This window comes from Passer domesticus, chromosome 5 (genome assembly GCF_036417665.1).
Source record: "Passer domesticus isolate bPasDom1 chromosome 5, bPasDom1.hap1, whole genome shotgun sequence".
Classification (NCBI taxonomy): domain Eukaryota; kingdom Metazoa; phylum Chordata; class Aves; order Passeriformes; family Passeridae; genus Passer; species Passer domesticus.
This window is the reverse complement of record NC_087478.1, coordinates 17545640-17572588: the sequence shown is the minus strand read 5'-3', so window position 1 is coordinate 17572588 and position 26949 is coordinate 17545640. Positions and strand designations below refer to the sequence as shown.

The following is a 26949-nucleotide window of genomic DNA, read 5'->3' as shown; positions in this document are numbered from 1 at the left end:
TAACTAGTTTAGACTCAAAATGCCAATAAATAGCAGGAGGTAAATCTGAAGAAAAAAGGCCATTTTTAGTCTGTGCCCTTTTCTGATGACAGGGAGGGAAGGTGTGTAGCCTTTTTCGGCCATAAAAAGGAAGCTCAAATTAGCTGGGGAAAAAAAGCCCTAACCACACCTCTGTCCATCAATTTATTTTCTGTTTTCCGATTTTGTTCCTTTTTTATTTTAGACTTGTTTTTAATGAAAATCTGTATATATGCTGAACCTAGTCCCTGAAAAACTCAGTTCCCTACTGTTGGAACTATATTCACAGAAATAAAAGATTCTACAGTTAAGATTGCTTAGAAAAATCACAGTGTCATATGAGAACACTTAAAAGTGAATATTTAGAGTTTTGCTTTGGAATGAGAAATCCTTTTGCTTAAGAAGGGAAGATTCAGGTATGCTACAGGAGAGATGATCCCAGCACCTAGTGCACTTCTTTAGGGAAACATGTTTCTAACCACAAGAGGTCCCTGGAGAAATTCCAGTAGCTGACAGTAATTAACATCTTCCACTCCAGTGACTTCACATGTTCACAGCTGTTCAGAGGGATGGCAGCAGGGCTGTATGGGTGAGCTTCAAAGAGCTACCAGAAAAGCGATTCTAAAAACACATTTGTAAAGCTATTGTTGATTGCTGAGCCAGGGACTTTCAACATTTCCACAAGAGCTGATGTTACTTTCCTTAGCTTCACTGAGAATCAGAGTTGAAACACTCTGTTTCGAAACATAAAAACTAGGTTTTCACCTTTTGCTACTGAGGCAAAATGCATTAAAAGGATAAAGGTCAAAAGGACACGGGCGCGAGTGCTGACTCCCCTCTGGGATTAGCTCAACATAAAAGGTGCACTTTCAGTGCTGCACAGGCAGCTTTGGTTGTGAAACTCCCCTGTACACTAATAGAAGCCATGTGGCTGAAACACCATATACTGAAAGTAATGATTTGTAAAAATAGCTTTTCATTACAGTTGAAAGTTGGAAAATGATGTGTTAATACAGTTCCATTAGCTGAGTGTTTCTGCCAAAATGAGCAAGTCAGTGACAGCTCTTGGTTTCTCCTGTGCTTCTATCTGGTGTTAATACCATTAAATGTTATTTCTCTGGGATCCTCCTCTTCATACTCTCTCCCCACTAGGTTGGTTTTCAACAGCACAAAGCTTGGAAAATAAAATTCAGCAGGTTACTCAAAACATTACCATTTAAATCAGGGCCTGTTTTAACCGTGAAAAATTGTTTTAACAATACTCATGCCTATGCATGCATGTATGCTACTGGCTTCATAATAGATATTTAAAATAAATTCTAATACTGAAATATTTTAACAATGTAGCGTTCTGTGTAATTAATATTCTGAATAAAGCTCATTTCCCTGAGTGCATAAGCATACACTCTCTTTTTCTCTCTCTTTTTGTTAACTGAGCTTATATTTACTGAAGCAGCTGAATAAGAGCCCTTTGAAAATAACTATCAAAAGATGTTAGGAAGATTAGCTAGGGTGTGTTCCCACCAAACACTTATGGTTCTCAGTGGTTTAGTGACCTCTGTTGGTGAAATTAAAGTACATGTTCCAAAAATAATGATGCAGAAATTGGGGAGATTTGAAAGCACTGCTGGCTGATATTTTTAGATATGAGTGAGTATGGCTGATACTTAATTATCCCATAATGCTTGAAGGGATATTTCACAAAAAATTTTAAATTACTACAAATGCGAAAATAACTTCTCAACAAAAATGGGAGAGGGGAGCATTTATTCAAAAGGTTGTATAATCTGCGTCCAATGTTACAGTGCTTACCTGCCTGGTGTGCCCCAGTCACCTACACGACTCTTGGCATGAGCATTTACAATCATATTAGCCCTCATTCTTCCACTTCATTTCAGCAACCATGAGAGTCACTTGTCTTCTGGCATGCAGATGGGCAATAATTCTCAGTGGTGTAACTAGACAACAGAATGTTGTGGCCCTATCAGCCTCGTATTAGTGGAACTTTTTCTACTAGCAGCAGTGATGCCACAATTCGTAGCAGAAGTCAAGATGGCAACATTTTAGTTTTATTGCAATACAGTTTTTGATATTGTCCCAAAAGTTTCTCTGCTTGTAAATTTGCAATTACTGAGTTTCATGGTTATCTGTGATATAAAAATTTAATATGTTTTTGCCTACAGCATTTCTTCAGGTAGCTGATTTACCAGAGACCTATTAAGCTTTGGTTATATTGCAGAACTGCTGAGCAAAGTGATGAGGAGGCCATAAATCCATGTAACTAAAAATTAATTTTAATCTGTATAAGACAGGATTCCTAATTATTTTCAGAGAAAGTTTGTCTCATAACTGGTTAATTCATGTTATGACTAAAAAATGCGTCCACGTAGACATATTAGCTCTTTTTTTGACGAAGAGAAGTGACTAGAGACTCTAGAGCTGTGGTGTAACTCAAGCAAAATGAGGAGCAGAAACATACATCCATTAAATTCTTGCAGATATTTTCTTAGCTTGCAATTCCACCCCTTTTTTTCCAATAATTTAAAAGGTATTCAATCTTTCTGTCCTTTACTGCTCGTAATTATTATTTGTAATACAGCCTGGTACACTTAAGTTTTAAGAAACATTAAGTGGTTTGCAATACTCTGATAAAATCGGCATTTTTATATCTCAGATGCTAGGATTTCCTTTTCCTTAAAATGCTATGAAGGGAATTATTTGCCTGCGGAAACATTCTGCTTACATAATAATATAAATTCAATATAGGTCTCAGATTAGCTGTGTTTAAGCTCTAATTAATATGGTCTTAGTAAGAACGTTATCTATTATGGCTAATACTCTGCTAATTGACTACACAAACCATTATGTAAAAAGCTGCTTATACTAGTCCACTAAGAGAATTAGTGAGATGCATACTTTGACTTGCACTGTTTCTCAGGTAAGTCTGTGTTAAACATCAAAATTAGAGTTAAATCATAGTCAGAAAAGTGACTTGTGGATCAATATGATTCTTTGCTTACTATTATTGACTCAGCAGTCACTTTAAGTCCCAATTAGGAGTACAGATAGATTACAGAAAATTATACTGAAAACTGAAGTATTTTGGTATTTTGCTCTATTATGTACAGAATCCTGAAGCAAATGTTTTATTATTTTATGAATAATTGTCTGTGTAATAGCTAGGTGGGTTTTTTTTTGTAGGTTAGTGCTGCAAAATGCTATTCTGTAGAAATAAAAAAAGTTTTGCTTGAGAAACTCTGGTGATTATGAATGACCTGGTTTCAGGGTTGAAGTTTCTCACCCCTCTTTTCTGCTTCCTTTCTTTTAGGACAGGAAAATATAAGCATCAAATAGTCTATTTGTATTAAAATATATAAATATGTTAACAAGCATATGTTATAAAAGATTGGAGTGGTGATTCCCCATAATGTATTTCTTTTCCAGAAGTTTCCAAGCCTAACAGAGTCATGAAAGGGAAAAGTCTCTTTCAAGATCATCCTAAGGAAAGATATCCATTACCTGTGGGGAAATACTTCTGTGTTCAGACTCCATGCAAAGATTTTGGGGTGGAGAGAGGGGAGGGGAAGAGGAGAGTAGTTTTTTGGTTTTTTGTTTATAATGTCTAAGTAATATCAAAATCCTTAAAATATCAAGATTTACCAGAATAAAAAAATGTAAGAGTTCACTGCCTTGCAGAGGGAAATTTGTTTATTGTCCGGGCACATATAAATGGATAAAAAACTTAATCCACAGGAAGGCAGATTAAATTGTGGTAAGGAAGAGTTTTATATCTGTAAGGCTAGCTGAACACCAGAGTAAACAGACTGTGTAGTATAGTAAATCAATATATTTAGAAACAAGCATTTTTTCATAAATCATCTAGAAAATACAGCTATTTTAAAATTACTTTGAATTTCTTCAGCTGAATGATCTTGAATTACAAAAACAGATTTGAAAGTCACAACATTCATCTGCTTCTTGAACCAATATAAAATTTATTGACAAAATTTATTGGTTTTGCTACTGGCAAAACCAAAACTTTTTAATGCAGATTTGACCTAATCAATAGCAGTAGTGACAGATTTTCTCATGATGGTGAGGCCATGGGGCTACTGACCTTTTCTTATAGCCAGCATCAGCTAAATTGCTCCTCCCAATATCCTTTACATTTGCTGGTGCACTGGTATTAAGATCAATAAACTGATCTCTCTGATAGCAACTCAGCATAAGTGAGGGAATATGCACAACCACTTGGGTCTGGGATGTGATGGAAAAGAGATGGCACTGCTGAAGAAAGGAAATGTGTAATAACAAAATTTTCTCTAGTCAGTACCATCGAGCACACCCCCTAATTTCTGTTTGATAACTTCTGCAACAAGGAGTTTGTAAAGAACATGACAAATCTTGATATTTTTAACCTCTCATGCAAATTATTTTAAGTGCCTTTTCTTTAAATCAGGTGCTGAGCATTTGATAGTGAGGCACCAAGTACTGATGAAGTGAAAGAACTAAGGTCACTCAGAATCCTACACAGGTCAAAACTTAATTCATGACCATATTTATATATCTCAACAGTATGCCCTACTTTATAACCAGCTTCACAGGTACATTTGCAAATGAGAAAATACATTAAAAATTTCAGAATTGTTAATCAATGACAACGCTTTTCAGCTATTCATGAAGAAAAGACAGTGAGAAAAAGTAATGCAAATGAGTTGAGATATCATAATTGCATTTATTGTTTTATCTCAAGTTCTATGATTTTCCTATTTCTCTGTCATTTTGAGTCTTCTCAGCAGGCATGAGCTCCACTGTCCTCTCTAGAATATTTTTATTAATATTCACAGTTTAATATGTAGGATTCCAATATACTTAAAGGAAAACTTCTGCAACTGATCTTGAAAATCTTGGTTAGTCCTATCTAAACCATGATTTTTTTGTGCATTTTAAAGATGCTCTGTTCCCTGTTTAGTGCTTGTGTTGATGCACTCAAGTAACTAATAGCTGAGGATCACCATTTCACCTGCCAACTCCTAGCCAAAATACTCTTGGTGGTATAGGACCCAGTTCTGCAGTTCTTATCCAAAAATTTCAATCATTTCAAGAGAGGTTTTATCTGTGTGATGACTATAGAGATATCCCTTAACTTGTGATAAAAGAGTGTCTGCCCTAGAGAGAAAATAAATAAGAAAGCCTGAAGTTGTAAAGGAAATCTCTCCTGCAATGCTGAAAAGCAGTAGAAAAAGGAGAAAGAAGCCCTTGTGTCTTTCAGAAGTCATAGCTGCACTTCTCTATAAGACAATAAATGTTATTTGGAAAGCAGGGGCAAGGTAACTTGAAGGAAAAGCAGAGCATAAAAATTATCACAAGACCTGAATCCTTGATGCCATTTTTGTTAATGCCACAAAGAGCAGTTGCTCACCCCTGAGATTAACTCAATTGGTTAGAGCATGCCAACAAACACCAGTTCTTTTTCCCCATGAACTGCCTGTTAACCTGTTAACCAGACAAATTAACCAAAGTAATACCACATCTGTAGCCTGTTGGTGTGAAAAAGGGCTCATAACAATGTTGATCATAATTTGTACCTCTCTTTTCCTCTGCTGAACAGACTTTCTATGTCACTAACTAGTGGCACCATCCAACTCCTTTTATGGCCTGTGACAAACTCCTACTGATACAGGTGATGAGGGGAACATGGGTGAGTCACAGCTTCAGAACAAATAATACACACTTTCATATTATTTACTAAGTTACATCTTTATTATTTAATATTATTTTAAAACTAGTGTCATCATGGCAAAAACTGCACTGGTGCCAGTGATTCTTTTCACCCAGATAGTTTTCACAGTCCTTTAGAGACTTCATTCACTGATTATGAATATATATATATATGATAACGACTTTTGTTTACATCTTACTGTCATCTTATAACTTTCTTAATTCCAGAACAAAGTAATATAGTTGATAACACATTATTTAGCCAAATTATTAACAGACCTGAAATTATTTACTCTTTCTGACCAATTTTTCTGTTTTCTTGTAAAATACTGAATTTCTTTAATGGAAATTTTGAATGTCACAAGTTCACATAGATGACTTTATTTTAATATTTCAAGCTCCTACAGTAGGTTTTCTCTAATTAACAGACCAGTTCAGTTGAAGCACATTGACAAATGAACACCACAAATGGTCATCAAGGCAATATTAAAAAGTCATAAAGGATCCCTGGGAAGGATTATGGGAAGTGCACATTGAGTTCTCCCAGGTCTTGCAGGTGGCCAGTACAAGCCTTTCATGGCACTGGTGATAAACTGGAATGGAAGATACTTCAAGTAGCATAGTGATAGGGCATCAATTGACTTGGTGCTGATTTTCTGCAGGGAAAGATTATCATGCACAGAGGGCATATGTTTGTTCTCTAGTACTGCACTTCTGCACTCCAGCTGCTAAAATTGAGTGTAATTGATTGCCAATTGGTTTAGACTTGGAAAAAAATACAAACATTTGTGTTGAAATGAAAGTATCTTGACATATCTAGATTAACATTTACAATGCTATTAACTGACTCAAGTTAATGCAATCAACTCAGAGGAGCAAAACACTCGAGAATCACAGACATCAACTAAGAGATTGTCTAATCAAACTTTCTGCAAGAACATTTTCTCAGGTAAATTTTTGAACTAACACCTCTTTGAGAACTATGAATAATAAAAAGTGGTTAATTTTCTCTTCTGTCACTAGTGTTATATAAACCCTGTTTGGGAACATTTGTTGGAATACCTGTTACCCCAATTTAGCTGGAATGCTTTCAGTTTTCAACTGAAACCCTGGTCTGGGTGGGTAGATCAGTGCTTACTACAGCCTGATGTCTGGTTCTCATGTATATTTCCGTGTAGATTTGCATTAGAAGGCGATTTGCTTATGTAAAGAGAAATATGGGGTATGAAAAGGTTATGTAAATAAATGCTTTGCAACTACAGTAGTGGCCATTTTAAATAGGTAAATGTCATTTGAAAAAATCACAAAGTGAAGAAAAGTTCCAATGGCATCTTTATCTGAATACAGCTGCTCACTGATTACCTAAAACTATGGAGTAGCTACTTGCAACAGATTTACCCTGCACATGCATTTCAGTCTAACCATCTTAAAAACTGATTGGGGTATGTTGTACAAATTTTGACCACAGGCTGGCTTGCATATGCCACTGTAATTTATACTTCCAATTTCTCAGGGATATTAACTGGCATAAACATTTATTTTTTTCATTTCCAGTAATTAATTCCCTGTTGAGAGTGACTGAAAATACTAAACAAAAGCTTTTAATCAGAAATTATTGGAGTTGTCTTGTCAGCTGTCTGTTAATCACCGTGCATTTTTGTATAAGGAGTGAAAATGTATTAAACCTTATACTTAATTAAAACATATTGTTTCTGTAACAGATTGGAAAGTACTGTCATCTGTTTAGACTTGCACCCTAAGATTCATTAAAGGTTGGTTTCCTGAAATATGCAGGCATTTAGAAATTCGTTCTACTGGGCACTGAATGAAGGTACAAAGGGTGAGGGTTGTAGCACATGCAAGAATTCTTTTGTTGACGAAACCCCCACGATAATGCAGACTGACAACATAGTGAAGGAATACTAATGAAATTGAATGGGATTAAAACTAGAAAATGAAGAATAATGAGGAGAAAAAAAAATTGCTTTGCAGATTTTGGGATTCATTGTGGTAGTCTGGTCTTGTGAATTACATGGGTACTAGAATTTTGTACAACCATTCCTGCTTGAATCTTTATTATAAAAATAATTTTTTTAAAAAAGAGATTTTTTGTAAATTTGCCATTTCTGGGGAAGTGACTACAGCAGCTTGTTTAAAGCTAATGAGCCCTGAATGCTCTGGTGTAAAATTCCTCTAAAGATTCAGAAGGAAAAATATGGGAAAATGGCAATGACCAATTACTGTTTATTATTACAGTGAGGTGCAAAGACTTGCAAAACATTGCTTGTTTTCAATACATCAGCATCCTGCTACATCATCATTATGTAGGAACATGTAAGAGGTGCATATCTTATTACTTTTTTCTGGGAAGAATTTAATATCAGCCCCAAGTTCTTGCCAGAGTGTGGTAAACGTTGCTCTATCCATCAGGATGACTGAACTGCAGTCATTTGGCCAAAACTGGTATTAAATGTTGGCTTGTAAAACCAATCTTATCACTATGTCCACTGCTTGTTGTGTTTTGTAGAATCTCACTGTTATCAAGCTTGACAAGTTTTGCTCTGTTCCTGCCTGTTCCTTGCCCCAGGGTTCATCTTTAGCTACCTGGATTTCTTATCTCTTCACCATTCTTTACCATTTTCACACCACACCCTTCAGTTTCATATATCTCTTTACTATCTCTTGGTTTCTGGTCTCTTGCCTCCAGCCCCAAAGTCAGGGATTTGCCAACAGCTTTCATGTCTCAGGTGTATTGCTGCTGTGAAGACTTTAGAGGGATTGCCCTGAGAACATATGGTCAGATGCAGCAGTAACAAGTGCAGTACCTCACTGAGAGCCAGATGCAGACATGGGTAAAAAGCCATTAATGTTTTATATTATTCCTATTTATCATTAGCAGCTGTTGATTAAGTAATATGACTGATCTCAGGCAATAAACTCAGATTTGTTCTGAAGAACTTGCAGTCCAGAAAGGCAAACAGCAGGCAAAGTGTAAGGGGAAAGGGATGAATACATATTTTTTTAAACAATACCATCTATTTCTACTGGCCCTCTGCCTGGCCATTATTAACTCAGAGAGCTTTGTAGACATCCAAGTTGGATCTTCCTGCTGTTACTGGAAAATTTTTCTTGGCTCAGATATGAAAATAATTTCCTTTCAAACTCAACACCATGTTGTTACAATATCCATTTTGATAATCTAATGGTCAAATGTGATGATTGTCTCTTGGAGCACCTCACAGGAACACTATTGTTGTGCGATAGTGACCTTACATCTGGGAACAGCCTTGCTTGGGGCTTCCCAAATCTATCTCTTACAAGGCCATGTGACAGATATGTGCAAGGCTCCATGCCTTGTTTAAAAACTCCTTGGCATAGTCATGCCACTTGTGACTCTTTGTGTCACTGCTGTGGCATGACCCTGACACTGCAAATATTCTTCTGTATTATGCAAGGGTGTCACTACAGAAGGAGGATTATGTGAGGTCATGGCTAGAGTCTGATCCTGCCTCAGTCCCAGATGTACAAGCAGAAAACTGTTGAGTGGATTAATATGTAAGTGGCTTTTAGAGGCAACTGCCCTCTTATCTGACATTGCTAGGTGAACAGATGCTAGATGTTGCTAGATATTGCTAGGTGTTGCTGGATGGCCCCAATCTGTTCAACAACCATCTGCATTAACTTATAACATAGGATAACCTTGGACAAGAGCAGCCAATGGAACCAGCCCACCTTTGTCACACACATGGGCTTATTTTTACTTCTTTAGGTATGTACACATTACTCTATTTTTATCCCTTGATAGCAATGAGACTTAGTATAGTTGATAGCTGATCTCATCTCCTCTTCATCAACCAAAAAAAAAAATCTAGTCAGAGGAACCATAAAACCACTTCTAACATGAAACTGTACAAGCCACCGTTGGTCTGCTAAAACAGAAGACACACCAAAGCAGAAAACATTGATAAAAGTAGGTGTGTAGTGTAGGCCTTTCAAGCTACACAAGTGGCCTTCCCTGGCAGAATGGAGCTGCTGGAGGAGATCTTTCACTGCCTAACTTAATGTTTCCAGCTTCATTACATTAGTACTCTAGTATCACAAGTACCAAAATCTCATCTACCACATACATAGGTGCCTATGAAGCCTACATGCTACTGTTGGAACAAAGGGTTTAAGAGTCGTTCAAATATCTTGCAAAAACTATTACTGCTGATGCACATGCATTCTGTTGGGCTTTTTGCCTATATCTGCCCTTGTTAAAATGAAAATCAAACCATACCATATTGTCAGGTTCCCCCTCCATCTCCTTACCCATTGCTACTTTCACTCTTACCAGTACGTCTTCACTTTGCTAGCAGTTATCTTGCTAAGCTGGAGAGAAAGAAAGAGATCTCAGGTCTTGACTATCTTTAGAAATTAATGTTGTCATCAAGTGAAGTGTTAACATAATGAAAGCAAACTTGACTTTCAGAAAAATCAGTGAGCTGGAGGCAAGTAGTTACATCCCTTTGGACTGAAATCAGACAAGTTGAGGGAACGTAGGAATAGCTATTTGTTGTGTACAACAGGAGCACATCAGAGCAAGAGTCTTCCCAGATGTGCTTTGGCTCACCTCTAAAGGGCTTGGGAAGGCCTATGAAATAGCAATTAGAAAAATGCCAAGTGGGCAGATGCAGAAGCAAACTAAAAAGTAGATATCTGCCTTAACTGTGCTAACTGCATGAGCTGTTGGGGGTGGGGGAGACCTAAAGTTTGATTAGAACCTTTCTGCTCTGTGACATTTCAAAAGAAATATTATATCTGCCTCTGCTCCCCAAAGATAGGAAGGGGTGACCAACAGCAGAAAAGCTCAGAAGGTGAGTGAGAACCAAATGATCTCATGCTGTTGGTGACAATAGTGGATACAGAGTGAGGAACACTGATGTGGACACAATGCAGAAGAATGATGTCTTGGAAAAGTCCATTCATCATGGGTTTAAGGATCAGTACTGCAAAGATTTTAAGCACTAATAGCACATAATATCACTATCTAAAGTTGTGTCTAGACTTGGGAGACCAAGGACAGATTGTCCTAGATTAGACAGGTTTCAGGAAGATTAGATAAAGTCCTTCGATTTTATTTTTTTTTTTTTTTTACTTGTGATATTAACGAAATAGGGCTCTCAGGATATCATTAAATCAGTTAGCACCTGCTCAGGTGCAAATGTGAAGACATATGGAAATAAAATACTTTGTCGTTAACAACATCAATGAACTGTAACTTTCCTCAAAAGGATTCACTACTTGCTAAACCGTCAAGGCCAAAGATCTCTTTATCCTGAGTGCTCAGAGGTAAATGATTTTGTTAACAAAGATTTCATTAACATCCTTGGATCTTGAGCCTTTCCAGACAGTTAAGATAAGCAAGGCTCCAACAGGTGAAAATGAGAAAGGAGGTTCCAGTAACTCGATTTTTTTCTCCAGCACCTTGGGGAAGTCATCCAATTTAAGGCAACTAAAGAACTTTTGTACTACCGCAAAGCATCTAGTCAGTCTGGAAGAAATCAACACTTCAAGAGAACTTCTTCAGTAGGTGTTAAGTGCTCCCAATCCTCTCGGCAGGAGATTTTCATTAATGAAAACACCTCGTGGGGATGAGTACGGGAAGAAAACAATGCAGTGCTGAGGGGTGTAAACGGCTTCATTCTCTTTGGTGGGTCCTCATTCTCCCTGCCTGGGGTTAGTGCTTACAGTCTGTGATCCTGTCAGTTGTTAGCAGCTGACACAGCGAGGCTTTGTGGTTGTTTACATCATGTAGTTGTGTCATAGCTATCATTAAGACGGTAACAGAGAGAAGGGCTTAGGCAGTTTTAGTGTATCAGAGACCCTAGATCCTGCAGCCCCTGCCCCCTGAGAACACCCAAGACTCAATGGAAATGTTCAGCCCTCCCTTTTCTCTTCCTTCCCCACGTGCATCTTTGCCTGAAGAGAGAAGGACCACTAAACTGAGATCACACCACTGGCCACTGAGATCAGACAGGGAGAAGGGAAAAAACTTTGGATGCCTGCAGTGGCAAGGGGATCCATCAGATCTTGTTTCCTGTAAAAGGAAGGTATGCAAAGACTCCCAGTTTCCTTGGGAAAGTATGTACAGAATCCGTGAGACAGCTGGAGAGGCAAGGACTTTTATTGGCTTTGTTTTCATGAAGGAAGACAGATATTACACACACAAAGACACACATACACACACACACAAACTCTTCATTCCTAGCATGCACTGGCTTTCACAGCGTGTCCCAGATTTTCCTTTTTCCATGCCATCCTCACCTTGTCCGGACTCATGTCTTTGCCTCCTGAACTCCTCTTCCTGCTTGGAAATTATAGGACAACCCCACCCAAATACCCTTTCTGTCTCAGGGTCTGTTTCCTTTACTGCCTGCCCCCAACAAACAAAGCCACATAAAATTCCTTTTTAATTTTCCAAACTAGTTTGAGTACTATTTGAGCTGTATTTCTGACTGGTTTTAAACAGTTGGCAAGCAGTTATGGTGCTTGTCAAAATGCATATTGCTAGCAATGGAGCAGGTAATTTTAACAATCAATGCAATTTTAGGAAGCAATCTCCTTTGTCCCCTTCTTAATACTGTTACACTTCTTCCTTCTGCTGCATTTACTTAGTAAAAGTTATTGTAGAAACCTAGACAAGAAAGATGTCATCTCTTTTTGACTCTCAGTCAATAGAAACCTTCTCTGTATTATTGGGAAAAAGAAAAAAAAAAAAAGATTGGAGATATATTCTTCCAGCCCTTTCATCTGCATTTGCAGTAGGTCTCTGAATGTCAAGGTCACACATTTATTTTAGACTTTTTAGCTGTTAGCCAAATAGCAGCAGTGGAATTTGATCATTAGATACTCAAACCCAAGAAAAATGACCATATGGTTACATGTCATTAAATGTTACAAAGAAAGAAGAGAAGAAAATAAATCCCTGCATATCTGTTCAGTGATTAGAGAAATTTCATCCAAAAAATTCAATTAGTTCCTTGCACATGTCACATGGAACACATCAGTTTCACTGCTTCAAGTACAATTAGGCTGAGAGAGCGCAGAGCATTTAGGCAGGAAAGAGGCCAGGGTTTGGCATGGCAGCAGCATCCCCCTCGTGCTCTGCTCAGGGAGGGACTCCCAGCTCCTCAGGAGCTGCGTCTAGACAGTGACAGTGCACCAGCCCCCAGCACCCAATGAGACTTCAAGAGCTGCATCTAATCATGTTCTTGATCTACAAGGAAAAAAAATGAATCCCAGAATGTTAGGTGTGTGAGAGTTTTTTGGGTTTTTTTTTTTTTTTTTCTGAACTGTCACAATAAAAAAGTAATTAATAATGTATTTTGCTGTTAGTGTCTTTATAAAGAATTGATTTTTTTCTGGCGTGAATTTAGGTTTTTCTCTAAGATAAGATGCTCTTTGAATAATTCACAATACTATCCTAGAGCAAACTGAGATTTATACCAGAAACAACAAATAATTTTTTTAAAGGTAAATTGAATCACATGCCATTATCCTTGTGTAAGGCTCTTTATTTAAAACACACCTTGCTCATTGCAGCAATATGAGTTATAATTAAATCCAAACACTTTATTTATGGAACAGTGGAATTACTACAGAGAAACAAAAGTAGAATCCAAAGACTTTTTTGAAGAAAAATTCATTGCCCACCCCCCCCAGAAATGAAGCAGTTACTTACACTCCCAACATTAGCACTTGGCAGACCTAGTACTAGATCATCTTTTCTCTAGTAAGACAAGTGTTTCAGAGGAACACAAATGACCTTTCTAGCAACCCTAAAACAACAATGCCTTTTTAATGTGTACATGTTAGAAAGGCATATATATGATATAAATTTCCTCATCATTACATGTTTTCTCACTTGGCCCCATAATTTTGTGATGTAAACAGTGCCAGCCCAGACAGTCTGACCTTTAGTAAAGGTTTTACTTGAACCCAGCTTAATTACCCTTCAGCTCAGTGAGAGAAGTTATATGGCTATAAACCACAAATGAAACATACATTTATATTATCAGCTCTTCCTTCATAAGACATTTTAAAAGAGCCTTATAAAACTTATTTTTTATGTGAGAAATATCAGTTCTTAATTTAATTTTTCCAGATGAAATTTGTAGGTTTCATGAACATCTTGCACTGGCAAGATGTCCATGAAACCTACAAGTGGCCCACAAGTGGAAAAGAAAACTCATACAGGAGGCAAATTTCTTCTTTAAGAATAAATAGTAATACTATGGTGGAATTTATCAGGCAGCAGTAAAGACAGTATTTTGTTTGCTTTGTCACCTGTCTATATTAAGGTAAGAATTTATGTCTTCTATTAGCACATATTTTCCTGGATGTACATACACCAGTGGCTATCATAAAAGTAACTAAAAGGGTTTAAAAACAAAACCCAAATGCTCTTAAAGATGATTTTCAATAGATTGTTAAAAATAAGTTTGTTTTTGCTTCTTATTTAATATGTACTAAAATTACATAGGAAGATTCTTTTACTTCCATTTTAGTAGGTTCAGAATAAAAACAAAACAAAACAAAACTTTAAATATTTTTTAAAAAGCACAAAAATTCAACATGCTATACTATGTATGATATATCTACATGTTTTCTTCAGAAGAGAAAGTAGAAAATTGATTTATTTACTCCTTTATTCCTCATTTGGTGTTCACTATATTCTTATTAGTGCATATTCAGGCCTGAAACAATCACTGGGAGTGAGGTAGCTCTGTGATGCAAAGAATTTATCCCTCCCTGGTATTTCTGCCTGAAGGGAGAAGGCAACTTTTCTGTAGCTCTGAATAATTTCCCTGGATGTCATGGTTTAACCCCAGCCACCAGCCAAGCCCCACACCAAGCTTGCTCACTTCTACGTGGTGGGATGAGGGAGAGAGTCAAAAAAGCAAAAATGACAAAACTCACGGATTGAGACAAAAACCAGTTGAATTGGGACAGCAAAAGCCACACAAATAAAGAAAAATAAGGAATTCATTCACCACTTCCCAAGGGCAGGCAGGTGTTCAGCCATCTCCAGGAGAGCAGGGCCCCATCATATGTGGCAGCAACTTGGGAAGACAAATGTGATCACTCGAAACATCCCTTTCTTCCTTCTTCTTCCCCCAGCTTTATATACTGATGAATGATGCCATATGGTTTGGAATATGCCTTGGGTCATTTGGCATCAGCTGTCCTGACTGTGTCCCTTCCCAGCTTGTGCCTTCCCAGCCTTCTTGCTGGTGCGATAATGTGAGAAGCAGAAAAATCTTTGACTCCATATAAGCACTGCTACGCAGTAGCCAAAACATCTCTTTGCCACCAACAGTTTCCAGCCCAATTCCCAAAGACAGCCCCATAACCAGCTCCTGTTGAGAAGATTAACTCCATCCCAGCCAGAACCAGCCCATGGCGTAATTAGGGACTGTGCAGGAAAAGAAAATTGCAATTAAAAATATAGGAGATACATTAATTAACATCACCCTTACAGATCAATCATCTAGGAAGTATTTGTGTTTATAGTACTCAATGATAAAGTATTCTGCTATTGGCAGCAAGTTTACGTTTCTTCAAATGTGGAAAAGAACACCTGCTTAACTCTCAGTCAAATATAGAAAGAAATTGTTTACCCAGACTTTATATATTTTTGCTCCTGCATACATAAACTTGCTTGTACTTGAATTTCATACCCAGACTTAAAAACTGTAATAATATTTCAGTCAGACATAGAGATTATATCAAAATATATGTGCAAATGCTAGTTTAAGCAAAGCCTTTGTCAAAAAGAGAACCTGAGGTTTCTGACCCGATATAGCTAGTAGACAGAGCAGAAAAACTGTCAGAGCAGCAATTTTGCATTTGGACATTAGAGAATTGCAGAATTATGCTACTTTTGGTTTTTTTCCATTTGCATGGATACCTTGGAAAACCCAAATTTCTAAAAAACTTTGGTTTGGATATTTAATTTATACTTGCAATAAATTAAAATTTTCCTGATGAGAGGATTGTCATTATCTCTAAAACCAGAACTTAGTCTATTAGTCACATATAGCTTTTGTCCAAACCACTGATGTTCCCTTCAACTAACATTGTCCATGGCTATATAATACTCCTTTTCTGCCTTTTCATTATATATACAAAAAAAGTCTTAATTGCATCTATTTCTCCAAAATGTGATCAATAATTCTAAATGTAGTCTGTTACTTGGTTGAGATTTGCTTAAAACAGCATAAATGGTACATATTGTGACTTATTTCTATGACAGAAATTAGTTCTTTCAAAAACTTGTGTAACTGTCTTAGACATCATGAAAGCTGTATATTTTGCAAATCACCCATGGTGTCAAAAAGCAAAAATATTTGTCAACAAAATGCCTTTTTTTTCTTTGTTTCCCCCTAATAACCACAGAAGGAAGTAAGTATGTTTATTCCTTTTTTTGGGGAAGCAGAGTAATATTTTTTTCTGTATATTTGGTATTTCTTATATTTATTACTGTTTCTATCCATTCACTTCTAAATATACAAAATATTTTTTTCTCCCTGTTAAGGATCATGACAGGAATCTTTAATTAATACCAAGTTGCACTTGAAGCCAAAACCAAGGACACGTGATGTGAAACTCTGCATTCTTTGCAGTCTTGGGTGTCCAGTAGAAATGTAAATTCACGGCAGCAGGCTGTAATGCTGAAGCAAAAGAAACACTGTTTATTTGGGCTCTGGTCCTATTTTTGAAAAACTCTGTATGTTCTTTACAGAAAAATGCATATTCTCTTTTAGAAAGAATGAAAAACAGAGTTTTCAAGGCCAAGATCCTTGGTACCACTACAGAATGACGGATATTTCATGGCAATTCCCAGTTCTACAGCTCAGGAGGAAATGAAGCAGCTTTGACACTTATATATCAAAAGCACAGAAAAGCCATATAAACACATAGTCAGAGTAGAAATAAGAATGAACATAAAATATTTTTAATGGTGATAGAGAGATGCTTGGCAACTAAGTACCATGCAGCTGCTCACTCATACCTGTCTCAGTGGGATGGGGAGGAGAACTGGGAAAAAAAGGTGAAAGACATGGGTTAAGATAATAATTTATTAATTGAAATAGTTTAATAATTGAAATAATTATTATAATTATTATTAGTAATTAAAATTATAGCAAATAAAAGGGACAGAGCAAAACCAGAGGGGAATAAAACCCAGGAAAAACAAGTGATGCCCAATACAGTTGTTCACCATCTGACTGAGACCCAGCCTGGCTTGAGCAGTATTGGCCCCTCCTGGCCAACTCCCCCCAGTTTAAATACTGGGTTTGACATTTTATGTTATGGAATACACACTTTGACCAGTTTAGGTCAGCTGTCCCAGCTCCCTCCCAGCTTCTTGTGCAGCTCCTCACTGGCAGAGCATAGGACACTGAAAAGTCCTTGACTTAGGGTCAGCACTACTCAGCAACAGCCAAAACATCAATATCAGCGTGTTATCATTATTCTCATACCAAATCCAAAACACAGCAGTGTACCAGCCACTAGGAACAAAATTAACTCTATCCCAGCCAAAATAAGAACTATTCATAAGGCATGTTTCTGTCTTGTGAATTTAGCCCACTGTAAAGGGAACTTTGCTGTTTTGCTGGTGTCTAAACATACACATAGCTTTTGAGAAGACAATGAAATGTGTTTTGCTGGCAGAGTCATTCACAGCATCATCAATTCTGTGAGTGTTCTCTGTATCCTGCAAATACTGAGTCAGGAAAATGTCACTTCAACTGTGTTTGCATCCTTTTATGCCCATTTAAAAAAGATTAAAATAAAGGTAGCAAGCTTTCTAAAATGGAAAATTTGAAAAAAAAAAAGAAACTTAAGCTAACATGTTTGCTGAAACATATTTGTTATTTCTATTCATTCCTATACCTTAATTTTTGAGGCTTGATTATACAGATCTATCTATCACAAAAGACATTATCCTGTGAGTTGTGTAAATAACCAAAAATATAGAAATTTTGAATGTTGATATTCACAAAAGAATTCTGATTAATTACTCCTGGACTATTTTTCAAGTAATTAGGAAAAAAAAAATTAACATTTCTCAATTCTCTTATGAATATTCTGAAAAAGAAAAAAAATCACTCCCAACTTTTATTTTTTTACAGAATCACCAAATCAATTAGGTCAGGAAAGACCTCTGAGATCATCGAGTCCTACCTATGACCTAACAGCACCATGACAGCAAAACCATGGCAGTGAGTGCCATGCCCAGTCTTTCCTTAAACACCACTGGAGACAGTGACTTTACAGCCTCCATGGGCAGCCCATTCCAATATCTAATCAACCTTTTTGGGGAGAATTTCTTCCCAAACCTAATTTCTTCAGTCTAAACCTCCCCTGGTGCAGCTTGAGGCTGTGTCTTGTCCTGTCACTCGGTGCCTGGGGGATGAGGCTGGGCCCTCCTTTCAACACTTGCAGAGTGTGATAAAGTCTCCCTTGAGGCTCCTCTTCTCCAGGCTGAGGACCCTCAGCTGGCTCAGCCACTCCTCACAGGACACAGGACACGTGCTTTGTTCCACTTCAGGCACAGATCAAAAGATTACTTTCCAGTTGACATCTCTGACTGAACACAACAACTGCTGCTGAGATTTACCCAGGTGTGGCAGATGAAAATCAGCTGTGATAGGATCAGTCAAATGAAACAGGCACTGCACTGCTACCTAGAGAGTAGACAGAAGGGTACACACTGTTTCTTTGGACAGAGGCCTAACAAAAATGTGTGTCAAATAATAACAACAAAAACTTCAAAATAATTTGTACATTAAATATTTAAACATTTGCTACAGAAAGAAGCGGGGATATTCAATGTGTGTTGGAAAAAGATCTTTAATTTTGCTGAACCCATTAATTTGTGCAACTAATTGATGTTCTATGAGTAGTATTAATTATCACTGAGAATACAGCTCTATGTTATAAATTAAATGCAATTATAAGAGGTTTGCTTTTCCTTCATTTAGAAAAGCTTTCCAGTCTGTGCAACTTTCCTTTCTGCAATATTGAATACTTTTGCTTAAGCACAATGTATGGTGGATCTTCTTTGATTTAGTTATTTACAATAAAAACCCAAACTAATAACTATAGGGTCATATGCAAAGACCTCACCAAAAGTGTGGGACCTTACATGTGTGTAAATGCAGGTTTGTTTGAACTGGACAGAGATCTCTTGACACATCTCTAAACTCTAAATGCACTAAAGCAGATTTGCACTTCCCTCTGTGATCTCTCTGCACCTACCCTGACATGGCACTACCCACACTGCAGGCCTGTTTAAAACCTGAAATATTGCAAATTCTGTCCTAGCTTTAAAGTTATTCTTTTTTACAGAACATTTGAAATTACATTTTTTCTTATGTGAACATGAAAATAACAAATCTTATTGTATTAACATTTAGACCTGTGAGGAACATTCGGAATTTGACTTTGCCTCACTTATCCAAGTTTTATATTCTGTGGTGTATGCAGTCAGTGTAGTTTCTGTTCCTAAGGATGCATGTGCAGTTATGTGTTAGAGAATGTGCCTCTGATTCTTGAAGGGAGAAGAATCCACTTCCTTAAAAAGATTAAAAAACAAAACCCCCACACTAACCTGTTAATAATACAAAGGCCAAAAGATGCAAGGATAAGTGGCAGCTGTCTGTCACCCTATGTTTTTTGAGTGACCCTAAAAAAAACTTTTTAACAGAGTTATTTAAGCAAGAATTTATTGCTTCAGTCTCAGAAGTGTATTTTGCACAAGATTTCACATATCTATCCAGCAGATTGCTAAATTTTCTGCCACTGGAAGCAATGGTCTCTTTGCTCCCTTTAGCTTGTCTCTAGAATTGCCTGCCAAGGAAGGGTTAGCATCCTTAGCTAAAGGAGATGGTGGCATTACCCCTTTCACTTTAGGATGCCACTGAGAAGGAAGGGTGAACTAGCAGCTTGCAAAATCCTTCCTTGGCTACTGACTATCCCAAACTCCTTTGCTCCATCCTGTTTCCACATGGTCTTACCCATTTTCAAGGTTATGACCACTTCTCTGAACTTTGCTCCTTCTTCTGCACTCACATTTCAGTTTTCCCCTCCTCCTCCCCCAGCTCCCCTTTGTGAGCAGGCTTTCTGCCCTCCATGTCCACAGCTTGGGATCCTGCCAAGACAACTGAGACAGCAAGTCTGGAAATAGCCTATACAGCCTTGCTTTGCTAGACTGGAAACTTTTAAAAAATACTCTGGAAAGACTTATACAATGGATTGGCAGCTGATTAACAGAAAAACACACCCAGGAGCCAAAATGAATTTTGAGTACTGTAGAAGGATGCCAGCTTAAAAGCTCTGCAACACAAAGCTATCCACAGGACAGGTACAGGACAGGAACCAACTCTACCAGCTTCTGCCACCCTCTCTGAGGAAATCTGATGACTGTGATGAGAAACAGTCAATGTCCTTGGATGTGATTTTTCATTGTAGTAAGACCTGAGGGTTAAAGAGCAACAGTCTCCTGAGAAATATATATGTCTCTTTAGGCTTTTTCCTTCTCTGAAGTTCATGGCAGCAGTTTGGATCTCATTAGCATTTAGAGTAGGTCAGAATCAGACCACCATTCTGATGTTTTTAATTGCTCAGCAGAACATTTTTTCATCCAAAGAAGATTAAAGTCATGTGACAAAAATTTTCAAAATCCATCTAACTTCAGGTAAGTTGTCTGTTAAATAATACTCTACTGACATCAAAAGAAAGGACAAGTGATCCCTGGATAGCAAACATATCTCTGGCAAAAAAAAAAAAGTGCATCATGTTATGAAGATATTTTGCACTTAGTTATTTTAATACACACAAAGAGAGTTAAGTCCAGTGTTATTCTTAATGCATCACAAACTTTGGCTCTTTTTTGTTGTTCCTTGTGAACTCCTTTATTTTCAGCATTGAAGACAGACTATTACAAGCATTTTAATATCACCAGCAATATGTTATCAGCCCTTATTGTATTTTGTGCTCCCCTGTGTCATCTAGTGCATGTTTTGTTTACTAAATTACAGTGATTCTAAGTGTATACTTTTTTGGAATAGCAGCAGGAATAATTGCTCTGATTTATATTATTCCAGCTCTGCAGTTTTCTCTTAGTATTTTCAAGCAGAAATCCATTTGAAGAACTGAATCAAGATCTTTCTTGTTTCTGTGTAAGTTTAGAAAATACTGGTTTTTACTGAACTGAATGTTCATAGATTTAAAAATATATTAATAGAAAACAAATTAAAACACACTGAAGTTTTGTTGCCTGCATGTATCACATCCTTGGAGCTTTTTAAGAACCTGAAGCCTCAACCAGGTATTTAAAAGAATTGAAGTTTTCAATCAGACTTTTTTCAGCAGAAAATTGGTTTTAATAAAAGCTCTTCTTGTAAAATACTGTCTAGCTTCAGCTAACTTTATTTTTAACAACTGACCTCTGAAAAGTAAAACATTCTCTTTTTCAGGCAAAAATATAAAAACATTGACCCAAAGTAAACTGGGGTAAGTTACTGCATTAGATAAAAAATATGTTGCTCCTTATTCCCTGGTCTGATTTGGGGTTGTCTTCCAAATGATAACTAAGCCATTCTCATAACAAGGTCTTTGTATTTAATTTCTGCTTTCTACTTTGGGAAACATATCATCACTTCCAATGAAAGCTGCCTAAAACTGGTCATAATAGACTCTTATTTCTGTGGGAAATATTCTATATTTTTCTACCCCAAAACCAAGTAGTCTATCAGATAAATGTCAAAACCTCATTGACACAGAGAGTGTAGTAAGTTATCCACAGTATATTTCAATGAAAATATTATTTGAATTTACTTTTCCTTATGTAAAAAAAAATATATGTCAGTTGTTACTTCTCATTTTTTCTTTCCTCCTTGTAGATTTAAATGTTCCAAGCTGTATGTTATTTTGCAAAATTTGCTGTGGATAATGTCTGACACTCCCATGGCCGGATGGTCAGTAAAACAACTTGTGCTTTAATTATTGGAGGCAAAGTTGTACTTTCTACATTCATAACAAAGTATAACCGCTTTTAAGATCCCTTTTATTATTGTCCTCTCTCCTCTGTGAATTTACCATCACAGGATAGGTCAGGTTGGATAGGACTACAGCAGGTCTCCAGTCCAAGGTTCTGCTCAAAGCAGGATCATCTTGAGGTCAAACACAGATGCATATGGTTTTATGCAGTTGTGTCTTCAACATCTCCAAGAGTGAACTTCTTCAAGGGTTGGATCATCCTCCTGGGGAAAAAAAAAATTCCATCTGCTCTGAGCAGCTCTTGCTTCAATTTATGCTCATGTCTTCTGTCTTCCTGCCATGCCCCAGTATGCCTCACACCATGCTCCTGCTAACCTGCTGTTAGGAGTTGGGGTCTACTCTGGTCTGCCCAAAGCCATTGCTTTCCCTCTATGGACAAGCCCAGCTTCCTCAGCCTCTCTTCACAGGACAAATGCTCCAGAACCCCAACATCTTCACAACCTCATGTTGAATGGTTCAATTTCTCAATGACTGTTTTGTATAGGGGGACTCAAAATGGACATGATACTCTAGAGAAACCTGAATAGAAGGATAATCCCTTTTCTCTGTGTACTGGTTCTGCTTCTGTTAAGATAGCCTGGGAGGCCTTTTTCTGCCAAGTCACTGCTTTTTCACACTCATCTTGCTTCCCACCAGGACCCCCAGGACTGCTTTTTGCACATCTGCTCCCCAGTCATCACTCCCCAACCTGTTTCATTGAAAGTGACACAGGCCATTGCCTTCCCAGAGACTGGCACTTGTATTTATCTTTGTTGAACTTCTTGTATTACCTACTGGCCCTTTCCACAAATTCATATTATTTTTCTTCTTCTTTGTCTTAGAAGATTTATTTAAAAATTTCACTCGTTGTTTGCTTGTCTATGATTCCTAAATAATCAGTACCTGTCAACACCTGACAGAAGAGACACATGGGGTTCCAGGCTGGAGCAAGCTGAGTGGTATTGACTGAAAGTATGTGGCTGCTGTAAGGTGGGCATGTGAAAATGCACTTCAGACAAAGATAAATGCCCTTTCTTTGGACCAGAGGTATAATATGTTCAGGAACTCTTATGGCCTTTAACAGATGCTTAATATGGTTGAGTTTGACCTGCCAAGAGCTGACCCAATGATATGTCTGTGACTTAAAAATGTCCATTGTGGATGTCCTCTTTGCTGTTCTTGCTTTTTTATTCAATGCCTTTTTTATTTCATGGATTCATTATGTTCTTGCAGGACTTAATGGTAATACTGGCTGCAGCTGAAAGCCATGTCTTTGACCAGTGTTGTAAATACTGACATGAGCCAGGTTTTTTCTGCTTTTCTTCTTCTGCCACATCAGTAAATCACTGGATCTAATACAGGCAGTGCCTACAGGTACTAGCAGTACTTTCTCCCTGCAGAAGGCTTTCCCGTAACCAAAACTGTGCTCTCTGTGATTCTCTCTAGCAGACACAGCACTAATTTGTATAATTTCTCAGAGCATATTGACACACGTATTGAGTCAACCTTCAGCTTCCCCACAATCCAACTGAACTGTTCCGTGCAAAGGAAGTTACTGAGAATACCTGGAATTTGGTTATGGTCCTGATTACTACTATGATCTGAAGTATTAGTATATTCGTTCAAGATGTGAATATCTGAATTTAGGGTTCCTGAAACATCTTTTCCAAGTATGACCTTTGATACTGAATTCTCCTAATCTCACCTTCTCTTTCCTAGCTGAGTCTCCATGCAGCCAAGATCCTGAGAGTCACGGTATGAGAAAGAACATTCACCCAGGGGCTCTCTAGTTCTTCTTTGATGTCCGGGATATTCAGATGAGACAAAAGATGTAAAGGCTGCAATATCCATGCTTATGACCATTTCTGTCACTTTTTGTCCAGCGTTGATAAATAAATGTCATGCAGGTTGACTTTCCTTCTTTTAGCTGGAGTTAAAACTGTCTTTTACTTGATTCTCTGGCACTCCTCTCTCCACCGTAGTGGACTGATGATGAGATTGCTCTGGAAACTGATGGTTGAGCAGTCCCTAGAAAAGGAAAGTTAGAGCTATTCATACTGAAAGGAACTCAGAATACGGATCTGATTCTTAAGGTCTTTTTACTGCTAGGCTATTAAAAGGGAGCAAAGAAAAAGGAACACTAAGTTCTCCCAGAAAAAAAATTAATTCTAGCACTTCAACACAGGAAATAGCTAGATAATGTATTGCTGCTTCAAATTTGAAGACACTTCCTTCTCTTATGGTAGAGGGCACAGCAAAATTCACTTTAGGAGTATGGATCATTCCATAAAGAATATGAATGTAAGCTCTATATCCAGATATCTGTGATTTTCAGGCTTGAGTAACACAGAGAAGTAGTATTTTAAAAGTCAATTTGGAGAATATGTATTTTCCTGTCTTTAAACTACTGTTGTGCTTTTTCTCATTTTAAAGTACAGCAAAGTAAATTTTTGTAAATTTCTAGAAATAATAGAATAAGTCTTTGCTTTTACTAAGACCTAATTAGATAATTTAACACAATATTAACCTTACTATGAAGCTTTATAAAAATTTTCATGTCCAAGCATCTTTCCTGTTCAGATATATGAAAGTGCATCTAAACTAATAAAGCCTGATTCAGGAAATGATGGGCTCATTTGCATCCTGGCCAGAACATCAATCAATAGCTTTCATTTTGCTTAAAGGCCAGGGGCCAAATTAGAGTTTTAAAAGTCCTTGTAAAACCTTTGGGTAATTTTGAGATTGAATCTAATGAAAGATTAATGAATACAGGCATCCATTTCTAGCCCATCTATTTACATATGACTTCTACCTTAAGCCCTGCTGAGTGGCAATCAAAGTGAATCAGTCTGTTTCTGCAGATTGTGCTGACTAGCTAAGAATAGCTCCTGCTACCATAGCAGTGTATTTTTTTCTATGCTTGTATTAAAAGTTGAGAAAGCCAGATATAGGAAAGAACAGCAGGTGCACTCTGTGTTTATCACTCCTAAAAAATTTACCAGAATTTCCTCTCTAAGTATTGGAATCATAGTAAATACTAGGTGTGGTAAATATCACCACATAACGGCTCCTACAAGCTGCAGACATGGAGAAAAATTTCCACTGGTGAATGAGAGCACAATACTCTTTGAATCATAAATTCGTATTTCCAAACAAACTGCTGAGTATATTTGCTTACATGATTCTTTTTGCAGCGGTAATCACTAGATTGACTAATCTGAAGTCTTTTATTCTGTGTAATAAATACATCTAATTAATTTCACTTTTCAATATTATTTGAGCTGCAGAAAGAACACATATTTTCACTACTGCAACTTTATTTACTTTCATGAAACACTTGATTTGCTTTATTTTTAAGGGACACAAAATATTCCTGGTGTGAAATTTTCTTACAAGAATAGCAGCTGAAGTTTTTGTTTGATCTTTTTTTCATGTGAAAATAGTTATAAATTGTCTTTTTTGTCATCCAAGTTGCATGATGTTTCTCCTACTACTTAACTAAACTTAAGCTTCATGAGAACCCACCCCTAAATTTCCTCTGAATTATTTTTTTTACTGCAGAAATATTACTTTGAGACACAGAAATTATGAGAACCCTTTCTTTTCTATCCTATTTTCTAAAATAGTGATGTTACACATTAATATGATGCAAATATTTTTTAAAGTAACCTTTCTTACAGATGCTCCTTTTTCTTGTACCTTCAGAATTTAACTTTCCATATAAAATCAAAAAATTTTCAGCACACGCTATTTTTTTTCCCTTTCTCCAGATAATTAGATGATTTGTATTAGCTTTGTCCTGATCTTCATCGAATATTTTGGAGTATTTGAACTATTTTCAGTCATTCCCTCTCTTTCAAGCCAGCTCCCAGTCACTCTTACCATCTGTGAATCACCACTCTAGGGACTGGGAGCTTCTGCTAGTTTTGCATTGACAAGTCCTTTTATTGTTACTAGGTGCTAGTCAGATAAGTCACCGATATTAAATAAATGATTTTACTGAGTTCTGTTCATTCTACTGGAAATTAATAGACTTAGGGATTAAATGTAAAAAGAATAAAAATTCCTCCCAGGTTTCTTCTTGAATGTGATTAAAGATCTTGAAAATATCAATAGAAAGCTTTACTCATGCTGTATATACAGAAATTAAAAGGAATTTTCTGTTGCATTTGCGTAGAAAAGGAAGAAGATTGAACTTGATTTAGCCTTTATTCTAATTGAAGATTGGGCAATAAAAAAACTTTTTTTTTCCTTTGCTGTGAATGCTAATAGCTTGATTTTTCTAGAAAATTTACTTCTAGAAAATTTAAGACATTTTACACCAGGCTCACAAAAATGTACACTTTTATTGAGAGTTAATATACAGATGGAGGAAAGCTACAACAGCAACGTACCAGTCCGAAAAATACCAAAGATTAGTAAAAAAGCAGAACCACATTCAAATTCCTGATCCAACTGGAATTTTAGAGTTAAGAACATGAGAGAAGTAACTGCCACAAAAGTAGTCTGCATTAAGAATTACCACAATTACCCCTGGCTCAAGGAGTGGCAATTCCTCAGTTTCCCTCTCAAGGCTGGACAGAAGGGTCATGTTCCTAGGCAAGGGAGGACCTCACCACGCTGAGAGGAAGCTGGGTGTGGTAGGGTGGGATTGCACACAGGAACCCATACCTGGTGACTGAAGAGGTGAAGCAGCCATCCGCAGATTTTTAGGGAGATAATCAGGAGACAGAACCAGAACGGGTCACTGGGAGTTGCAGCAATGAGATGCATCATTCTGTGACTATCCTCAAGGGCCCAAAAACCTATGGATTGATTCTGGCACTACAAAATTCTGTGCAGTACTGACATGTGCAGCAAACAGCCAAGTCCCATTGGTTTCCATGGAAAAACACCTCAGGATTTTTCCTTTGTGAAGAAACGGAATTAAACATATATGAAAGAATACAAATAAAACACAACATCTTTTGATAAAAATGGAGAAAGACTCACTACAATCTTCCTTCTGATAGCTCATTGCAGCTACTCTTATTTTCTGAGGGTAGATGTGGTTTCTCAATGTGATTGTGTAAACTTCATAGAGCACTTTGTCATGTCATGTAGATATTTATATCAATA

The 26949-nt window shown here is 37.1% G+C and overlaps 1 long non-coding RNA gene across 1 annotated transcript; it reads right to left on the bottom strand.

Moving 5' to 3' along the window:
- Positions 1 to 20212: 20212 nt before the first annotated feature.
- On the bottom strand, positions 20213 to 26668 carry LOC135301265 (uncharacterized). The gene is made up of 3 exons (XR_010363004.1): positions 26503 to 26668; positions 23537 to 23859; positions 20213 to 22055 (listed from the first exon to the last, which is right to left on the bottom strand). It is a non-coding gene; the product is annotated as an uncharacterized LOC135301265 (long non-coding RNA).
- Between the last annotated feature and the right edge of the window lie 281 nt (positions 26669 to 26949).